The sequence below is a fragment of the Lissotriton helveticus genome, chromosome 2_1 (genome assembly GCF_964261635.1).
Source record: "Lissotriton helveticus chromosome 2_1, aLisHel1.1, whole genome shotgun sequence".
NCBI lineage: Eukaryota > Metazoa > Chordata > Amphibia > Caudata > Salamandridae > Lissotriton > Lissotriton helveticus.
Window position 1 is genome coordinate 29,565,261 of NC_136059.1, and position 20,342 is coordinate 29,585,602.

Sequence of the window (20,342 nt, forward strand, 5' to 3'; positions counted from 1 at the left end):
ACGCCTGCGCTCCACCCTCTCTGCAGCTATCGATCAAGACCCCGATTGGGTCAGCGAACTCCCAGCAAAGTGCTCCGCCAGCACTTTAAGGTTTAGTAAAACCTTAGTCTATGGTCAATTTCGGACAGAGTGCTCCGCAGCTCTCTGTATCTTCAGTCACCTATTGAGTGCGATGGGTCAGTGACAGGTCAGCTAAACCAGACAAGTCGGACGACTTCCCTAGGTGAACCCAGGGTAGATATACTGTTTTGGGGCAGTGTACCACCCCCCAATGTTGCAAAGTGTCAGAATCCCTCAATTTGGATTGGTCCTAAGGTAGGATTTGGGTAACACACCAATCAAAACACACTATTTGGATGCCTAATTTACATCTCTGGGTACCGCCTAGCGAGATTGGGGTTCCCATGAGAAAGTTGCGCAGAATACAGGCAAAGAATACATTTTTGCAACATAATAGAACAATATCGTGACGTTGCGGGGCGAAGGTACGGCTTCCCAGGCTTGCTTCTGGTATCAACCTTCTTTGGCAGCCATTCAATGACAAGATGCCTTTTGTCGAGTCTGCGCACAAGTACCCTCCAAGATGGCTTTCGGCTCAGTCAGACCCCCATTCCCCGCGGTACATGAAAAGTAAGCGAGAACAAATTAATACATAGAAATAACATTATGGAAACACATCATCAGGGTTTGTGCTTTCAACTTATCACTAAGAAATATACTTATGCAGTCTAAGTGTTAGCTACATATATACGAGTACAAAAGCAGTGGCACGAGCAGTACCACGTTACTGGCAAAGCTATGTATTACGCATGCGCAACTATTTCCCTCCAAACCTGCAAACACATCAGGACACGTGAGTGTGACTGACGCATGCGCAGACACTTATTTCAAAGCAGCGGCCATTTTTAAAGACTCAAATTAATTATTTTAGTAAAACACATAGGCAAGCTTCGTGGACCTCGTTTAAACATAAAATATAAACGTTAGTAAGACGTACAAATTATTACTGGATTACACACGGGCGAGGTTCATGAATTCGGCAAGTCGCAAATGCGAAGCTTTGCTTCATCAGGATACACATGGATATACTCTAACAGTCATATAGGGGACTAGTCGTTAGAGTTATCTCTATATACATAGGGAAGGGATATGACTGGATAAACTCTAAGAGTCACATAGGAATGGTGGAGAGCACAACGGTCTACAGCATATACTAGTGATTAGAGCTATCTCTATATACATAGGGAAGGGAAAGGACTGGAAATACTCTAAGAGAGGGCAGGCACGTGAGATAATGAACTTTACCCGAAGGTGTCAGAGCGCTTTACATAGGATCCAGTGGACAACATAAGGACTGACGGTTACATGCGTAAAATGATTGCAAAAATTTTGCATTACAAAAGAACCAGTTAAAAGCATACGGACTTAGGATTACAAGCGTTACAAAAAGGTATACAAATGGATATACTCTAGGCCTAAACTAGTAATATCTCTATCAACATAGGGAGGGGATAGACATGGATATACTCTAAACAATCAAATGGGAGACTAGTCGTTAGAGTTATCTCTATATACATAGGGAAGGGATATGACTGGATATACTCTAAGAGTCACATAGGAATGGTGGAGAGCACAACGTTCTACAGCATATACTAGTGATTAGAGCTATCTCTATATACATAGGGAAGGGAAAGGACTGGATATACTCTAAGAGTCACAGAGAAGGCAGGCACGTGAGATAAACGAGAGAGGGAAGCAGAGAGTGATGAAAAAGACAGTGAGGAGTGTGTCAGAGGCAACAGGAGAGACAATAGGAAAGTCGAAAGGTCAGTGGGCAATCACTAAAAAGGCGGAAGAGAAAGTTAGAAGAAGAGGCAAGTCATACAGAGAAAATGGCGGGGAGCAAGGAGGTCCAAGTCCGAAAGTTCAGGAAGAGGGCTGGCACAGCCAGCAGGTCCAGGGGGAGAAAGGCAGTCCGTAGCAAAGTGGCAGCCTCATCGTTCAAGAGGAGCTGGGGCAGGGGAGATCAATCCGGAGACCAGAGGAGGGTCAGGGGAGAAACACCACAGGCGCCCAGGCAGAGATGGAGGGCAGCAAAGTTTGAAGCAAAGGGAAGGAGGGGCCTCTCACCAGAGCCCAGTTAAGCACAATGTGGGTGGTGGCGTTGAGCGTGGGGGGGGGGGAGACCGTGTTGGCGCTATGGATGCGGTCGCGCTGGCTCCCGGCGAGTTGCGTGTGAGTTCATCCGCCCTGGCATGTGTTCATGTCCCTGGAGCCTGTGTCCGCCGGTCGTAGGAGGCGTGTCCCCCAAGGGCACCATCTTGGAGTCAGGCACCCCTTGGCGCGAAACCGCGTGGTCAGCAAGGGGGGGGCACATCACTGCCCTCGGGCCCAGGCCCGTCTGTGTCGGAGAACGGATGTATGGCCCCCGGAGCAGGTAAGTGGAGATGGTCCCGAGGCGGCGCCGTCATCAGCAGAGGGCGCCGCCGTCAATCACCTGCCCTTTTCTGGAGTGCCCCTGGAATGACCGCAGAGTCACGGCGGGTGGCGGCGGGTGGCAGCGGGGGACGCGGTAGGAGCCCTACATACCGCTCGGGTGATCAGCGCCTGTCAGGCTCGCCCCCGGCAGGACGCCACAGGCTCCGCTCCTCGTCCTTGTTGTTTTGCCCGGGCTGGTATCGGGCGGCCACCATGTTGGGTCCCAGGCAGGGATCGAGAGGAATCAACCAGCGCCGCTCCACAGGCACCAGCAGCGATCGGGGGCAGCCCTGCAGGTGCCCCACACCTTCCGCTTCAGTTAGGAAGCGTGTGCATCGCGGAGGGCTACCTAAGGACGCTGGGCTTCAGGTCGGAGCAGCGCGCGGACCGGGAGCCGAGACGGTCCACGTCCGTCCGTCTCGGCTCCTCCTCCTGTCCTGTCCTGTCCCCATAAGTCCATACGGTTTTAAAATGCTCAGCACAGTAGTTTGTAATAACGTGTAAAATAGCAGCGAAATGCTGAGGACACACAGATCATATAGGAACACCATGACATCGGCATTTGAGGTGAAAGAAGGCAAAGTAAATCCATGGGAGCCTCAACTGCGATAAAACGCATGAACCACAAATTGGTGGCTGCAAAAGTGGAGGCAGACTCTCCGAAATGAGCCTGAAAGGGACATCACTCACGAAGAGATGGAGAGGAACTGGAAGTCAAGCAATAGGTTTTGTAGAACCGGTCTTTAGAGGTTACACGAATCTACAGAGGGAAACACAAGAGGACTGCACAGCAGGGACTGGCCTCTTGAGATGATGGCGACCAGGAAGTTGAAATGGTCACCGGTGGGGTTTTTTAGCGTGCCAGTATGCTAGGGAGTCAATTGAAGAAATGAAAACTTAAATAGTTACCTTGTTGAAGAAAGTCCCTTAGTTGTTGCTTGAAATTTAAAGTAAGATAAAGTTGAAGTGCCCAAATCGTCACCAATTCTGTAGTGAAATAAATGATGATGATGTCCAACGTAGGTTCTTGAAGAATAGGTATTTATTGATATGATGGTACAAGATGGTAGTAGTTGGTATTAGATATTAAGAAGGAATAAAAACCCCACCAGGAGCTGTCTCCTTCATGGGCGTCTGCAGAAATGTTTCCAGGGGGGACTAACCTGGCAAATGAAGGGGCGTGGCTAATGTTAATCAATAGGGGCGGGGCTAAAATGGCAGGATCGGGTAATACTCAGGCCAAGCTGAGAAAAACAAGCATTGGCATAGCCAATAGGTCTTGCCTTTGGGACTTTACAAGTATTTAGTTATGCAGCAGTCCCAAAGGCGAGACCTATTGGCTATGCCAATGCTTGTTGTTATATCTGGGCATGTTGAGAGGCTAGGGGACTGGGTCTCGATGTCTGGTTGGGAGCTCAGCAATGACCTACTCAATTTGAATGCATAGGAAATACAACCAGAGGCGTGTAATGAAAGGTTCACTACCAGGAATAACAGGAAGGTAGAAAGTTAGGCTGGTTAGAAAGGTAAGGAGGGGTAGAGGCAGGCATGGTGGTGAGGGGAGAAACAGATGCATGCTAGGAGAGCGCTTAGAGGGAGGGAGGCGAAATGGGAATAGGCACTGAAAGGAGGGTCGGATAAAGACAGTAGTGAGGCAAACAGAAGGGTTGCGAGGGGTGAAGGGTAGACAAAGAAGTGAGGTGTGGAAGAAAAAGATTCAGGTGCAGAGATAGGTAAATCAAAGATGGAGAGGGGAGAATAACGCAGTCGTAGAACGTGAGAGGCCCAGGTAGAGAGAGGATGAGGTGTGTCAGAGACAGGTAGAGACAGCTGAGGAAGAGGGAATAATAAAGACTGAGGTAGACAGGTGAGGTAGAGGGGTGCATTGATATAAAGGAAGTGCAGAGATGTGTCAGAGAGCTGTTACTGAAGAGGAAAAGAAGTAGAGGTATTGAGAAAAGAGTAAGGTACTAAAAGAAGTAAGGGGGTGAACAGAGGTAGAAAGAATGGAAGGGGAGAGAACACGTAGCAGATGAATGTCAGGGTAAAGTGAGCGATCAGGCAGTGAGTGTGAGGAGTGGGATACAGAGGGATATGTGGCATTGAGCGCAAGGTGTTGCGTACAGAGGAATATGTGGCAGTGAGAGCGAGGTGTGGGCTACAGAGGGATATGTGGCAGTGAGCGTGAGGTGTGGGGAACAGAGGGATATGTGGCAGTGAGTGTGAGGTGTGAGGTACAGAGGGATATAAGGCAGTGAGGATGAGGTATGGGGTACAGAGGGATATATGGCAGTGAGCGCAAGGTGTGGGTTACAGAGGGATATGTGGCAGTCAGCGCGGGGAGTGGGGTACAGAGGGATATGTGGCAGTGCGCGAGGTGTGGGGAACAGAGGGATATGTTATGGCAGTGAGTGCAAGGTGTGGGGTACAGAGGGATATGTTATGGCAGTGAGCGCAACGTGTGGGGTACAGAGGGATATCTTGTGGCAGTGAGCGCGAGGTGTGGGGTACAGAGGGATATGTTATGGCAGGGAGCGCGAGGTGTGGGATACAGAGGGATATGTTGTGGCAGTGAGCGTGAGGTGTGGGGTACAGAGGGATATCATGTGGCAGTGAGCGCGAGGTGTGGGGTACAGAGGGATATCTCGTGGCAGTGAGCGCGAGGTGTGGGGTACAGAGGGATATGTTATGGCAGTGAGCGCAAGGTGTGGGGTACAGAGGGATATGTTGTGGCAGCGAGCGCAAGGAGTTGGGTACAGAGGGATATGTTGTGGCAGGGAGCGCAAGGTGTGGGGTACAGAGAGATATCCTTTGGCAGTGAGCGCGAGGTGTGGGGTACAGAGGGATATGTTGTAGCAGTGAGCGCAAGGAGTGGGGTACAGAGAGATATGTTGTGGCAGTGAGCGCGAGGTGTGGGGTACAGAGGGATATGTTGTGGCAGGGAGCGCGAGGTGTGGGGTACAGAGTCAAGTCAAGTCAAGTCAGATAATTTATATAACGCACTACATACCCAGAGGGTCTCAAGGTGCTTAAGGAGGGGTGGGGAATTACTTGTCAAATATCCACGTTTTAAGTTGCTTTCTGAATGCTAGGTGGTTCTGGGTAAGGCGAAGGTAAGTGGGAAGTGAGTTCCAGGTTTTAGCTGCCAGGTAGGAGAAGGATCTACCTCCCATGGTGGTTTTGTTGATGCGAGGTACAGTGGCAAGGGCTTGGTTGGAAGATCGAAGCTGGCGGGAGGGGGTGTAGAAGGACAGTCGTGTGTTGAGGCATTCTGGTCCGATTTCGTAGAGTGCTTTGTGTGCGTGGGTTAGGAGCCGGAAAGTGATCCTCTTATTGACGGGAAGCCAGTGGAGGTTTTTCAGGTGACCAGAGATATGTTCTTTACGCGGGATGTCTAATATGAGCCTGGCTGAGGCGTTTTGGATTTGTTGGAGTTTTTTCTGGAGTTTAGCGGTAGTCCCGGCGTAGAGGGTGTTTCCATAGTCCAGTCGGCTCGTGACCAGAGCGTGGGTGACCGTTTTCCTAGTTTCGGTGGGGATCCAACAAAATGTTTTTTTGAGCATGCGAAGAATGTTGAAGCAGGATGAGGAGACGGCGTTGACTTGTCTGTTCATTGAAAGTGAGGAATCCAGGATGACGCCCAGGTTCCGTGCGTGGTCTGTCGGGATGGGTGCTTTTCCAAGAGCTTCTGGCCACCAAGAGTCGTCCCATGCGGAGGGGGAGGTACCTAAGATGAGGACTTCTGTTTTATCTGAGTTCAGTTTCAGACGGCTGTGTTTCATCCATTCGGCTACTTCTTTCATTCCTTCGTGTAGGTTAGTTTTGGCGGTGCTAGGGTCATTGGTGAGTGATAGAATCAGTTGAGTGTCGTCCGCGTAGGAGATGATGTTGAGGTTGTGTTGGCGGGCGATGGCCGCGAGGGGGCTCATGTATACGTTGAAAAGGGTGGGGCTGAGTGAAGATCCTTGTGGTACGCCGCAGATGACTTCAGTGGCCTCTGACTTGAAAGGTGGAAGGCGGACTCTCTGGGTTCTTCCGGTGAGGAACGAGGTGATCCAATCTAGTGCTTTTCCTTGGATTCCGATGTTTCTGAGGCGCTGTAGAAGGGTGCTATGGCAGACTGTGTCGAAGGCTGCGGAGAGGTCGAGGAGGATGAGGGCGACTGTGTCTCCATTGTCCAGTAGAGTTCGAATGTCGTCTGTTGCTGCGATGAGGGCGGTCTCAGTGCTGTGTTTTGCTCGGAAGCCGGACTGTGAGGAGTCGAGGGATTTGTTGGCTTCGAGGAAGGCGGCGAGCTGGTTGTTGACAGCTTTCTCGATGACTTTGGCCGGGAATGGAAGGAGCGAGATGGGGCGGTAATTTTTGAGTTCGGTGGGGTCCGCTGTGGGTTTTTTCAGAAGGGCGCTGAGTTCAGCGTGTTTCCAGCTTTCCGGGAAGGTGGCAGATTTGAAGGAGCAGTTGATGACGTCTCGGAGGTGCGGTGCTATGATGGAGTTTGCTTTGTTGAAGATGTGGTGAGGGCATGGGTCTGTGGGGGATCCTGAGTGGATGGAGTTCATCAGGCGGATGGTGTCCTCAGTGGAGATTGGGTTCCAGTCATTAAGGATGTTCGAGGGAGGAGAAGGTCCAGCAGATGGTTGGGTGGTTTGGTCTCCGGGTTGGTTGTCGAAGCTGTTGTGGATGTCTGCAATTTTGTTGTGGAAGAATGAGGCTAGGGAGTCGCAGAGGGCTTGAGAGGGGGTGATGTCGTTAGAGTTGGCCGAGGGATTGGTAAATTCCTTGACGATGTTGAAAAGTTCCTTGCTGTTGTGGGCGTTGTTATCTAGTCGGTCCTTGAAGGCGGTTTTCTTGGCCTTTCGGATCAGTTGGTGGTGTATGCGGGTGGCGTTTTTGAAGGCGTCCTTGGTGCTGGTGGTTGGGTCTTTTTTCCAGGCCTTCTCAAGGGAGCGGCAGAGTTTCTTGGATTTCTTAAGATCATCGTTGAACCATGAGGCCTTCTTGCTGCCAAGTTTGCTTTGTCGTTTTTTCAGTGGTGCTAGGATGTCGGCGCTGTTGGATAACCATAGGGTGAGGTTGGTGGCAGCTTGGTCGGAGTTTGAGGAGTGGGCTGGGGGGTTTAGAAGAAGCGATGAGGAGATCTGGTCGATGGTGATTTTGTTCCAGTTTCTTTGCAGAGTTGGTTGGGGGTGGTTGTTGGGTTTGGGCTTGTTGTAGGTAAAGTGAACGCAGCTGTGGTCAGTCCAGAGGAGAGTCGTAGTGTGGTTGAAGGAGACATGATTGCTGGAGGTGAAGATAGGGTCGAGAGTGTGACCTGCGATGTGGGTGGGGGTAGTGACAAGTTGTTTAAGTCCGAGGTTGGCGAGGTTGTCCAGAAGGGTGGTGGAGTTGCGGTCGTTGTTCTTTTCAAGGTGAAAGTTGAGGTCTCCCAATAGGATGTATTCCTCAGAGGGGAGGGCGTGTGGAGTGATGAAGTCCGTGATGTCCTCACTGAATTGTGCGCGGGGACCTGGTGGCCTGTAAAGGAGGGTGCCTCTAAGTGTGGTCTTGGGGTCGATGTGGATCTGGAAGTGAAGGTGTTCAGAGTTGGCGAGATTGATGTCAGAGCTGGTTGAGATGTGGATGGATTTCTTATGGACGATGGCGATTCCTCCTCCTGTGTGGCCGGTACGGTCCTTGCGTATGATCTTATAATCTTCTGGGATGGCAATGGTGATGTCTGGGGCGGAGGAGGCGTTCATCCATGTTTCTGTAAGGAAGGCGACGTCCGGAGAGATGGTGTCTAGTAGATTCCATAGGTCAATGGCATGCCTGTGGACCGATCGGGTGTTGAGCAAGATGCATTGTAGGTGGTTGGGGTGGGGAATCTGAGGTGTAGCGGAGTTGTTGACGGTGCCGATAAATTTGCAGGAGTAACATGAGAAAGGTCCATGGGTGTGTCCAGGAGCGGCTTGGACGCAGTTGGGGGGACGGCCGGGGTTAAGGGCTAGGAGGGTGGTGGCATCGTAGGTAATGCGGGAGGGCTGGGCAAAGCGAGGGCCAGGGGGACTGGCGCTGGGCGCGGTCCAGGCGCGGACGGGCGTAGACGGGCTTACCTTTGGCACCTTCGGCGGGACCGCAGCGCGTGGACGCTGCGCGTGGGGGCATTGGCCATAAATGGATGGTGGAGGGGGCGGAGCGTGGGAGGGTCAGCTGGGAGGCGGGGTCTGGGAGGAGACACGGGTGGAGGTAAACACACTCTGAAATGGCCGCCCGGTAATAAACCGAAACAGGGGCACAGCCGGAGTTCAACTCGATACAATGTTACCAAAGATGTCCAAAAATGCTTCTAAATATAATCTCTTAGCCGCTATGCAGTTCGTGGCTGTGTGCAAGTAAGATTAAATAAATGTGGTCTGATAACGATACCAGGCGCTGAGTGGTGCGCTGTAGCGGGGTGGCAGGCTGCAGGAATCAGGTCAGGCAAAGCAGGCAGCAAGAAGAGCCTTCCGTCGTGAGAGCAGAGAGCAGGGGGAGCGACCTTGATGGAAGGAATCCAGATGGTCAAAGGGTAGGAGAGGACGGGGCTGGTGTAGTCGACAGTGTGTGGGAGGGTCAGCTGGGAGGCGGGGTCTGGGAGGAAACACGGGTGGAGGTAAACACACTCTGAAATGGCCGCCCGGTAATAAACCGAAACTGGGGCACAGCCGGAGTTCAACTCGATACAATGTTACCAAAGATGTCCAAAAATGCTTCTAAATATAATCTCTTAGCCGCTATGCAGTTCGTGGCTGTGTGCAAGTAAGATTAAATAAATGTGGTCTGATAACGATACCAGGCGCTGAGTGGTGCGCTGTAGCGGGGTGGCAGGCTGCAGGAATCAGGTCAGGCAAAGCAGGCAGCAAGAAGAGCCTTCCGTCGTGAGAGCAGAGAGCAGGGGGAGCGACCGTGATGGAAGGAATCCAGACGGTCACAGAGAGATATCCTTTGGCAGTGAGTGCGAGGTGTGGGGTACAGAGGGATATCTTGTGGGAGTGAGCGTGAGGTATGGGGTACAGAGGGATATCTTGTGGCAGTGAGTGCGAGGTGTGGGATACAGAGGGATATAAGGCACTGAGCGCAAGGTGTGCAGTACAGAGGGATATGTTGTGGCAGTGAGTGCAAGGTGTGGGGTACAGAGGGATATAAGGCAGTGAGTGCAAAGTGTGGGGTACAGAGGGATAAAAGGCAGTGAGCGCAAGGTGTGGGGTACAGAGGGATATAAGGCAGTGAGCGCGAGGTGTGGCGTACAGAGGGATATAAGGCAGTGAGCACGGGGAGTGGGGTACAGGGGGATATGAGGCAGTGAAACACAGGGTCGGGACGTCCTGCCAGACATGACAGGGTGCATACAGGTAGATAGATATGTTATTGACATGAGTCTGTGTATGTTTTAGTGGGATCTGAAATCTGGGCTATGCTGCAACCTCAATTTTTGACTTGGGAGGATAATTTTTATTTATAAAGTTTTATATAGCGCGAACAAGAACCCGAAAGTTATCAGAGCGCTTTACAAAAGGGTGGAAGGAAGGTCAAAAACCCAATATCTACATCAAGTAAGAATACACAACATGAATAATCGCATGATTCACAGACAAATGACACAAAGGAGAGTGACACAAAAAAAATTCACGCTTTTGCGCTAGGTATCCTGTGGTGGGAGAGCCTCAAGAAGTGCTAACACTTTCCTCCTAAAACCTTACAAGTATAATATGGGTCTGGTAGCTTAGTTGACTAATGTGTCCACTGTGGGAGCCTAAGTTTGACCTCATGGCCACAGGTTCAAACCCTAGTGGGTCCACTCAGCCTATCATCCTTCAGAGATCCATAAAATTAGTACCATTGAGTTGGATAACAATAAACATCTGTTATTCAGTGCCAATATACCCTTCTGGGTGAAGGTGCGCTTTACAAATACTACACGTTATGTTATAAATAGGATTCACTGCCCATCTGGAGGGAACAGGTGTTATATGGCTACCAATTTAGTTTAGCCCCCTAACACCTCACGACTGGACTACCTCTGTACCAGTAGGCAGCTCTATCTAAGTAAACCTCTGCTTCTTTCGTCTACCTCTTTCCCCTGTCTTGTTTCAACTGCCTGGTCTCATCCCAGGCTCAAAGCTTTACAGCGTGGTTGGCCCAATGGCTGCAGTCAGTAACTGAAAGCATAACAGAAACAAGAAGACATTGCACTGAACTTGCATAGAAAATTATAACTAACCGCTGATTACAACGATATTTTAGATGCACCTTTTTCACAACGCATCCTCCATCACACTGCCAGGCAGTTCAAACAAAGTGAAGAGAAGAGTGACACCAAAACGCTTTTTATAATGTACTTTGGCCTCTCAAAAGGGTGCACTATATAAATGCTACAGTACAATACTGTATGCTGATTAGGCTCATGTTAATTCGCCAGTCAGATACGGCAGCCAATATATCAAGAGAAAGGAACATGAGTCGACGACGGGTGTTTTGCTGCTGCTCTGAACAGATTTATATCAAGCCTCGTCAATAGCGAAGAGCAATGGATTTAATTCTGTAGTCTCCCCCACTTACAAGCCACATTTTACATGGCCTGCTCCTCCTCCTTGCATTTGCTGCAACAGGTGGGTCAGCTTATGAAGTAATCATACCATTCATGACAGTGGACAGTACAATCATGCTAAACCTCAGGTGTCCACTTAACCAGATAACTTATTCAGAGCTTTTTGAAAAAGGATGAGAAATAGCATTCAAAGTCAACTTCTAAATGATTTATAGTATGGTTGATCTCAAACATCTTACTGAGCCATAATGCATCGATTCCCCCCAGAACTTCATTCAGAAGACCTCTTGCTCTCAGGCTACACAGTGTTAAAAGGAGGTCTTGGTGTCCAGAACTAACCACTCGTGCTTGTGGCGCGCAGCTCAAACCGGCCATTGTCATTCTGTAGTTCTGAAAATTCTGAACTCGTGAATAAAACTTCGTCGTAGCATGACGATTTTTATTTCAAAAGACCGAGAATGGCTAGTACAACATGTACAAGCATTTTCGTCATATTCGAGTGACGATTTCACCTCGAAATCGTCATTTTCGTCCTGAACCCTTGGCTTCCATTTTGTGTACGGCAGCCATTTTGTGGGTTGCCCTCACATAGGCTTATAATATAGCTAAATTCGATTCCAAAGGACACGTACACCTTAATTTACTTTTCTCTGACCTGGGCAAGCTGAAACCATTGCCCCAGGCCGAACCTGTTTGGTCAGTTCCTCTCCCAGTGGCCGAACGAGATAGCATCAAGGCACAACATGCCATAAACCCTTTTCATCGCACACACACCCTGCCGAATCTTGCTCACACCTGTCCCTGCTCTTTTCTCTCTCACTTGCTTTATGATGGGGAGGTGCCCGTTTTTATTGGGGGTCCACCTATATCTGATGAGAATGTTGGGCCTTGCCGGGTAATTTGTTGTGGGCTGGACAAACTGAAATGTGGGCTTGTCATCATGATTCTGCTTTTTCTTTGTAGTGAAAATATGTGAATGGTATACTGTAAATCCAAGAATGTTTGCCTGAAGCTTAATATTTTGTATAAAAAGAGAAGCCTGACTTTGTAAGATTGAGCAGTCTCCTGAGAATATACATCCCGTGCTGTTGTACTTTTAGGACGCCTGTTTCTTGGTTGCAGCCAATAAAATCGATCCTTGACTTCACCTAGAAGACTCTGAGTTTCTGTGGTCTAAATCAGGAAAGTACTCGAGGTCTTTGGGTGTGTACCCTGACACCACTGGGTTACCGGTTCGGTACCGGTTCTGAAAAACCCAGTACCTCAGTTGGCGCCCAACGTGGGGCGATACCAGCGGTACCGGTCCAGCCAGAGGTTCGTGAGGAGCTTCGTGTGAAAATTCTGGAGGAAGGCCAACCACTTCATCGACCCCTGCATGTCGACGTGGTCCGAAAGTCTTTGCTGCGAGGTTCCCCGCTTCCCGACGGCTACAAAGGACTGCTGTCCTGGCTATCGCCCTGATTTGGACCCTTGAAGTTTGGTAGAGCGAAACGATAAGACGAGTCTTCTGGTGACGTCATCGATATCTCAGTTAAGTATAAGTGGAGCGTCTCCCAGTCCTCAGTTGGTTCTTAGTTTTGGGTATCCTTTGGGATCACTTTGTTTGGAACTTGCAAGTGCCAAAGCCGAAGGACTCGTGTATTCATGAGAAATATCGTAATCGATAATCCTTTGAAGTTTGAAGCTAGACCAGAGAGCGAAGATGCCTGGTCTTAGCAGACTTGGAAATTTGTTTTGTCTTGGTTGTAATAATAGGGATTCCCGATTGGGGGACTTGTGTCCGGTTCCTCCGATTGGAACTCCAACTTATGAATTATATGTGAAACATGGAGTAGGCCCCATCACATATAATGAAGTGTGGATCAAATACACCAGAAAAGATGGTGTTTTAAAATGGCCCCAATATGGTAGCTTTGACACGGAAATCTTAGACAATCTCGAAGTTAAACTTTTCAAGAAGAAAGCCCGGCCGGCGATGTTTGACTCTTTCCGCCTATGGTGTAAGGAGGCCAAACAGAAGGAAATTAAATTAGCGAAGAAAAATAAGAGAGAAAGGGGTATTTCGATAATGCAAGCTGCTATGCAGTTTAAAGATAATGAAGAGGAACAGATGAGTGAGCAGTTGCACAGGCAACGTAAAATGGTAATAGATAAATGCTATCCAGTTTTGCCGCCTCTTCAGCAAGATGCAGCAAAAGAGCTTGAAAAAGATCCGTTAATGGCGCATTTGTTAAGTTCGCCACCCCCCTATGCGCAAAATGCTACGGCACCTCCGCAACCTTTAGTTGCGCAACTTGTGATTGCATTGCCTCCTGCTCCTCCACAGCACCCACCAGCTGTTCTTCAGTTGGCTCCTGCTCCTCCGGTGCAGCCTCCTCAAGGGCCACCGACTTTGACATCTGCTCTGCCTTTACTTCCTGCAACTTTGACTACTATATCGACTACCACTCCTGGTACTTCTCCTGACACTGCCTCGGCATCTGCCTCGTCTCACCCTGCTTTCCCTCTTGTCTTTTCATCGACTTCTCCTTCTGTTCGTCAGAGAGTGGCTAGTACTGTTACTAGTATTTTATATCCTTTCTTTGGAGCGGCAAGTCCGGCTCCTGTCTCTGAGCATAAACAGTTGCGTAGTCAACAGCCTAATTGTAGGGAGAAAGAAACGTGAAATCATTTGGCTCATAGATGGGTGACTGACCCGACAATATATGATCTAAATTCTGTTATGGATATCTTCCATCAGTGGGAAGCATCAAAGCAGAGATACGTTTTTGAGAAAATGTGTGCTCTTCTGTGTGAAGATTTAGAGGAAAATGATTTGGACTCTAATCCGCCCGAGTTGAGCCATGTACGGTTCGAATTCTCAAAAGGCGCAATTGTGGGTTCAGATGTTAGGAAAGCAGTTGCGACGTTGTTGTCACTTAGGACTGAAGGTGTTTCTAAGTCTTTGTTTGAGTCTGATTCTTCTGGTAAAAAGAAGGGAAGACAATATCCCATGGGAGAAGTTCCTCCGGTATGGAAGGAAGAAGTAGCAGCTGGTCATAATAATATTCCAATCAAACAACAACAAGATCCCTATACCTGGGGTGATTAATACATTTCACAGACATGAGTAAACATCACTTCAGATTTTATTTTTAACATACCGAAGTAGACCCCTGCTATCTATCGCAGTGTGGTCAATCCTCTAATGTCTAATTGTCCCCACTTAATCTATTGTTCCAAAAAATTAAATACTAAGGTCTCGATACAACCAGTGTCCAGGGTGATATCCAACGAATGTCTGCCTTCTTTACTGGCAGTACATCTATCCACACTTCACCACATGTGCACAAACCTAAGAAGGAAAAATGTGTGGTGGAGAGGAAGGCACCTCACGGGCGAACAACCCTCGGGGATGTTGGCAGATGTTACCAACTCAAAGCCCCTTTCTCATCATCGGTTGCCTTTCAATCCAAACAGAAAACAAAATGAGTACAACACATAAACTGAAATGCGTGTGCAGGTGCAAAATAAAGAGTATCACAACATTAACTCATAACGGACAGAGTGACATAAAATCGACAGCCACACCCACTCAATTACTTTATTCTTAGATTCAGTGTGAGCTGAAGAGTTAAAAAAGAGGTTGGTAGCTTAATATCGCCTACCAGTACCTGATACCGACATGTTTCACTGCCCCAAACATTTCGGCAGATTCATCAGGGTATTCAACACTCGGTCACTGCACCAATTTTTTGAACATCCTTTCTGGACACCCAGGCCAGCATGGGCAACTCATACCGGCTGACCAAATCACACTTAGATTCGTTTAAAATCGATTGCACTGTCAATCGTACGTTATGGCAACAGGACCGTATCTCATCGTTCCTGGGATGAGATACGGTACTGTTGCCATAACGTACGATTGACAGTGCAATCGATTTTAAACGAATCTAAGTGTGATTTGGTCAGCCGGTATGAGTTGCCCATGCTGGCCTGGGTGTCCAGAAAGGATGTTCAAAAAATTGGTGCAGTGACCGAGTGTTGAATACCCTGATGAATCTGCCGAAATGTTTGGGGCAGTGAAACATGTCGGTATCAGGTACTGGTAGGCGATATTAAGCTACCAACCTCTTTTTTAACTCTTCAGCTCACACTGAATCTAAGAATAAAGTAATTGAGTGGGTGTGGCTGTCGATTTTATGTCACTCTGTCCGTTATGAGTTAATGTTGTGATACTCTTTATTTTGCACCTGCACACGCATTTCAGTTTATGTGTTGTACTCATTTTGTTTTCTGTTTGGATTGAAAGGCAACCGATGATGAGAAAGGGGCTTTGAGTTGGTACATCTGCCAACATCCCCGAGGGTTGTTCGCCCGTGAGGTGCCTTCCTCTCCACCACACATTTTTCCTTCTTAGGTTTGTGCACATGTGGTGAAGTGTGGATAGATGTACTGCCAGTAAAGAAGGCAGACATTCGTTGGATATCACCCTGGACACTGGTTGTATCGAGACCTTAGTATTTAATTTTTTGGAACAATAGATTAAGTGGGGACAATTAGACATTAGAGGATTGACCACACTGCGATAGATAGCAGGGGTCTACTTCGGTATGTTAAAAATAAAATCTGAAGTGATGTTTACTCATGTCTGTGAAATGTATTAATCACCCCAGGTATAGGGATCTTGTTGTTGTTTGACTGTTTAGAGTGGAGGGCGATCCCTTGTATACCTTTCCAGATCCCTCTTGGCTCCTTCGTGTTATTGCATAATAATATTCCCCCAGCTATACCAGCACATTTTCAGCGTGTGTGGGTACATGTTCCTTGGAAGTGAGCTGAAGTTTTGGCCCTTAAGCAGACATTGCCTGATCCCCGTAAAAATCCCGCAGGGTATTTCAAAGAGTTGTCACAGACTGCTGGGTCATGTATCATGAATTTAGCGGATATAGACATGTTGTTTGGGAATGTTGTTCCACAGCCTTTATGGGGAAAGATTCGTCATGCAGATCATGACCAGGAGTTAGGTGACTCATGGGCTAATATTACTGCTGCAGATGGCCGACAAGTTGGTGGTGCTAAACCCGAGCCTTTAGTAGCAGACCTCCCTGGTAGGATTATTAATTACATGAAAACTATAATGCCTGCGATGCGTGTAAACTGGAATAAATTGTCTGCGTGTAAGCAGAAGAAAGATGAAACGGTGTCTGATTTCTTCACCAGGTTTGAAGAAACGTTTGTCGACCACAGTGGTCAAGATATGAGCACAGAAGGTGGTCAGCGACTGTTCGTCGATAAATTTGTGCACAATCTGCTTCCAGAGTTGTGTAAGAAGTTGAAGGATTCAGAGAGTTCTTGGGCAGTTTCCTCTTCAGCACAGATATTGGCTACTGCACAGTACTACGAAAATTGAGACAAAGACGAGAAAGATAGAGCAGAAAAGAAAACTAAAGAGTTGAAAACGAAGGTTCTGTTACAGCAAGCGTACCCTTCACGGGGTGGTCAAAATAGTGGTGCTCAGAATAACTATCAGAATAATTATCAGCAGCCTCAACAGTATCAGAGGAACTCGCAAAGAGTCGAGTATACTCAACCACGTGTCCCTGTAGGCCCCAATCAGTGTTCATATTGTAAGGAAGAGGGTCATTTCAAGTATAGTTGTCCTATTTTATTACAGCGTGCAAATGGTGCTTCTGGTGTAAGAGGTCGAGGTGTTCAACAAGTGTCTAGAGGTAGAGGACGTGGAAATTTCCCCGAGAACACACAGTCTCTTCCACCTCAAAATTCGATGAATAGGTTCGATCAGCAGAATAGCGCATCTGGTAGGACGGCTCAGTACTATGCTGATGATTACTATGCAGAAGATGAGCATATGGAAGGTATTGATTGCTAGGACAGCCATAGACAAAGAGAGGGAGTTGTTTCAGTTCCAGTAGATCAGAGTGGACCATACGTTGAGGGGATTACATCAGGTGTGTCAGAGCCTTTTCTGTTGGATACTGGTGCTACAAAGAGTTCTATTATGCACTCCAAAATCCCTGGCGCACCTTTGTCAGGCGAAACGAATGTATCAGTAGGTTTTTCTGGCGCCCCGGTTAGAAATCCGATTTCTGACCCTTTGTCTCTTTCTGTTGGACCTTGTGAATTTGAAGCACCCCTTATTCTGACAACAGGTTGTGGTGAAAACTTGCTAGGATTAGATTTGCTAAAAAGATTGTATGCGACTTTGTACTGTTCTCCTTCAGGAGTACAACTTACTTTAGGTAAGAAAGTGGTTTCTCCAATGTATTTGTCAAGGGATAAACTTCCAACAGAATTGTCGTTTCTGCCTGATATTCTTTGGGCTACTGGTCCTAATGATGTGGGCCTTTTGGAAATACCACCATATGTTGTAACATTGAAAGCCAATGTTAAAATGCCACGAATTCCCCAATACAAAATCTCTAGTGAAGGTGAAAAAGCTTTGCTAGCGATCGTTTATGATCTGATTGAAAAAGATGTGATTAAAGAAACAAGAGGCAACGTTTGCAATAGCCCTGTTCTGCCTGTTTTGAAACGTACTGATCCTTCCCAGCCACCTGTTTACAGATTTGTGATTGATCTTAGAGAGGTGAATAAAATAGTTGTGCCACAATTCCCAGTTGTTCCTGACATTACTGCCCTATTGACTATGATTCCAGCTTCCGCAACCTGGTTTTCGGTGATTGACTTAAAGAATGCTTTCTTCAGCATCCCGATTGCTGAGGAGAGCGGGGATATTTTTGGCTTCAGTTTAGGAGGACGAAGCTTCCGCTTTAAACGCGCTCCCCAGGGCTACTGTGAAAGTCCATCAATATATAGTCAAGCTCTAAAAACACAGCTTGATACGATTGTTTTACCGGATGGTGCTACTCTTGTACAGTACGTTGATGATTTGCTTGTTGCTGCAGATACTGAGGAAATCTGTAAAGAAGCCACGTTGTCATTGTTGCGTCATCTGTGTGATTTACATCACAAGGTGTCACTTTCCAAACTGCAACATTGTCGACAAGAAGTGACCTACTTAGGTCATCTCTTATCGAAGGAGGGAAGGAAACTGACCCCAGAAAGAATTCAGGCAATAGCGAAATTGAGTGTGCCAAGAACACAGAGAGAAGTGCGTGCTTTCTTGGGCATTACATCATATTGCATGCAATGAATACCAACATTTTCGTTATTAGCCAAACCTTTGGTGGCATTAACGTGTAAAGATACACCCAATCCCGTTCCTTGGTCTGAAGAGTGTCAGAAAAGTTTTTCTGAATTACGCACAGCATTATGTTAGGCTCCTGTGTTAGGTACCCCCAACTACAGTAAGCCCTTTACATTGTATGTCCATGAGAAAGAGGGTTGTGCATTATCAGTGTTGACTCAGTTGTTTGGAGACAAGCAGCGTCCATGTGCATATTTTTCCGTCAACTTTGGATCCGGTAGCTAAAGCATTGCCGAGTTGTTTAAGAGCAACAGCGGCAGCAGCTGTTTCTATTCGACAGTCTGCTGGTCTAGTGATGAATAACATGTTAGTCATGATGGTTCCGCATGCAGTGGACACGTTGTTAAACAGAACCAAGACACAGCACTTAACTAGTGCTCGATTGTCAGGTTACGAGTTGACATTGTTAGCGAGTCATGTGCACATAAAAAGATGCAACACACTCAACCCAGCTACGTTGTTGCCAATTGTAGAGGAATTAGATGCTTCAGAACAGCATGATTGTTTTCTTAGAACAGAAGAAGAAACGAAAGGGAGAGTAGATCTCCAGGATACTCCTCTTGCTGAATGTGATGGTACATTATGGGTGGATGGTTCATGTTTCAAGCTCCCGAATGGTGACACGACTTCAGCATATGCTGTCACGACTTTGCGTACAATTGTTGAAGCTGCACGTATTCCACATAATTCAGCTCAAGCAGCAGAGTTGATTGCACTTACAAGAGCATGTGTGTTGTCAAAAGGAATGAAAGTGACCATCTACACCGATAGTCAGTATGCGTTTGGAGTGGCTCACAGTTTTGGACGATTGTGGAAAGAACGTGGGTTCCTGACTTCGCATGGAGCTAAGATTCAGCATGGTCAGTTGGTGAATGAGCTTCTTGAGTCACTGACTTTGCCGTTGCAAGTTGCAATTGTAAAATGCAGTGCTCACAAGAAAGTGACTGATGATGTTGGTCGTGGAAATGCATTTGCTGACGAAATCGCGAAAGAAACTGCAAGGAATGTAATGAGCCGAATGTATGTTGCAGGCCCTGCAAGATGGGTTGGTGATGTTGGAATGTGTGAAGACGCGATAGAGAGTGTGAAGTCTATTCAAGCTGAGGCTACAGAGAAAGAATTGCATGGTGTGTCTGAAACACAATCCTGGTAGGGGAACCCCAACTCCAGCTGGTCATTTTGCACCTCCTACGTATCCGTTCGAGGTTTTGCAGCTAGATTTCATCCACATGGAGAGGTGCAACAATTTAAAATACGTACTCGTTGTTGTTTGTGCCTTCTCAAGATGGGTAGAAGCATACCACCTAAAAGACAATACTGCCTTGTCCACAGCGAAAGCCCTTGTGAAAGAGTTCTTCCCTAGATTTGGAATGCCTAGAATGGTCTGGAGTGACAATGGAAGTGAATTTTTGGGTCGAGTGATGAAAAAAGTATGTGAAGGGCTAGGCATTCAACAAAAGTTCCACGCTGCAAATCTCCCCCAATCAGCTGGACTAGTAGAATGTTATAATGGCACGCTTAAGTTAAAACTAGCCAAAATTCAAGCGAGCACTGGTTTTAAATGGCCTGATGCTCTACCCTTAGCACTCCTATCCACCAGAATGACTGTGCATTCGCGAGTGAAACTTAGTCCCTATGAAATTGTCTTTGGCCGCCCGGCCAACATATGGGGAGTGCCAATGCCCACAAAGTTCAGCGAAATCGAACACCCTGTTTTGCTTGATTATTTGTACGAATTGACGGCTAAATTGCGTGTTTTACACCAACAGGTCCATGACACCCTGCCTCCGGTCTCTGAAACTCCAGGTCACCCCATTGACCCTGGATCCTGGGTTCTCGTGAAAAATTTCCAGCGAACCAAGAACGACCAGCCCAGGTGGACCGGACCGCACCTCGTCCTTCTTTCCACAAGATCAGCTGTTCGAGTGGAGGGGAAGAAAAACTGGATCCACGGGATCCACTGCAAACGGATCCCTCTGCCTCTGCCGTATGACCAGTGAGTCCAGAAGGGTGTCGCCGACTCAGAGACTGAAACTGTGCCACGTTTTCTGCCTTTCAGTGATGCACGTGTAAAAGGAACACTTACTG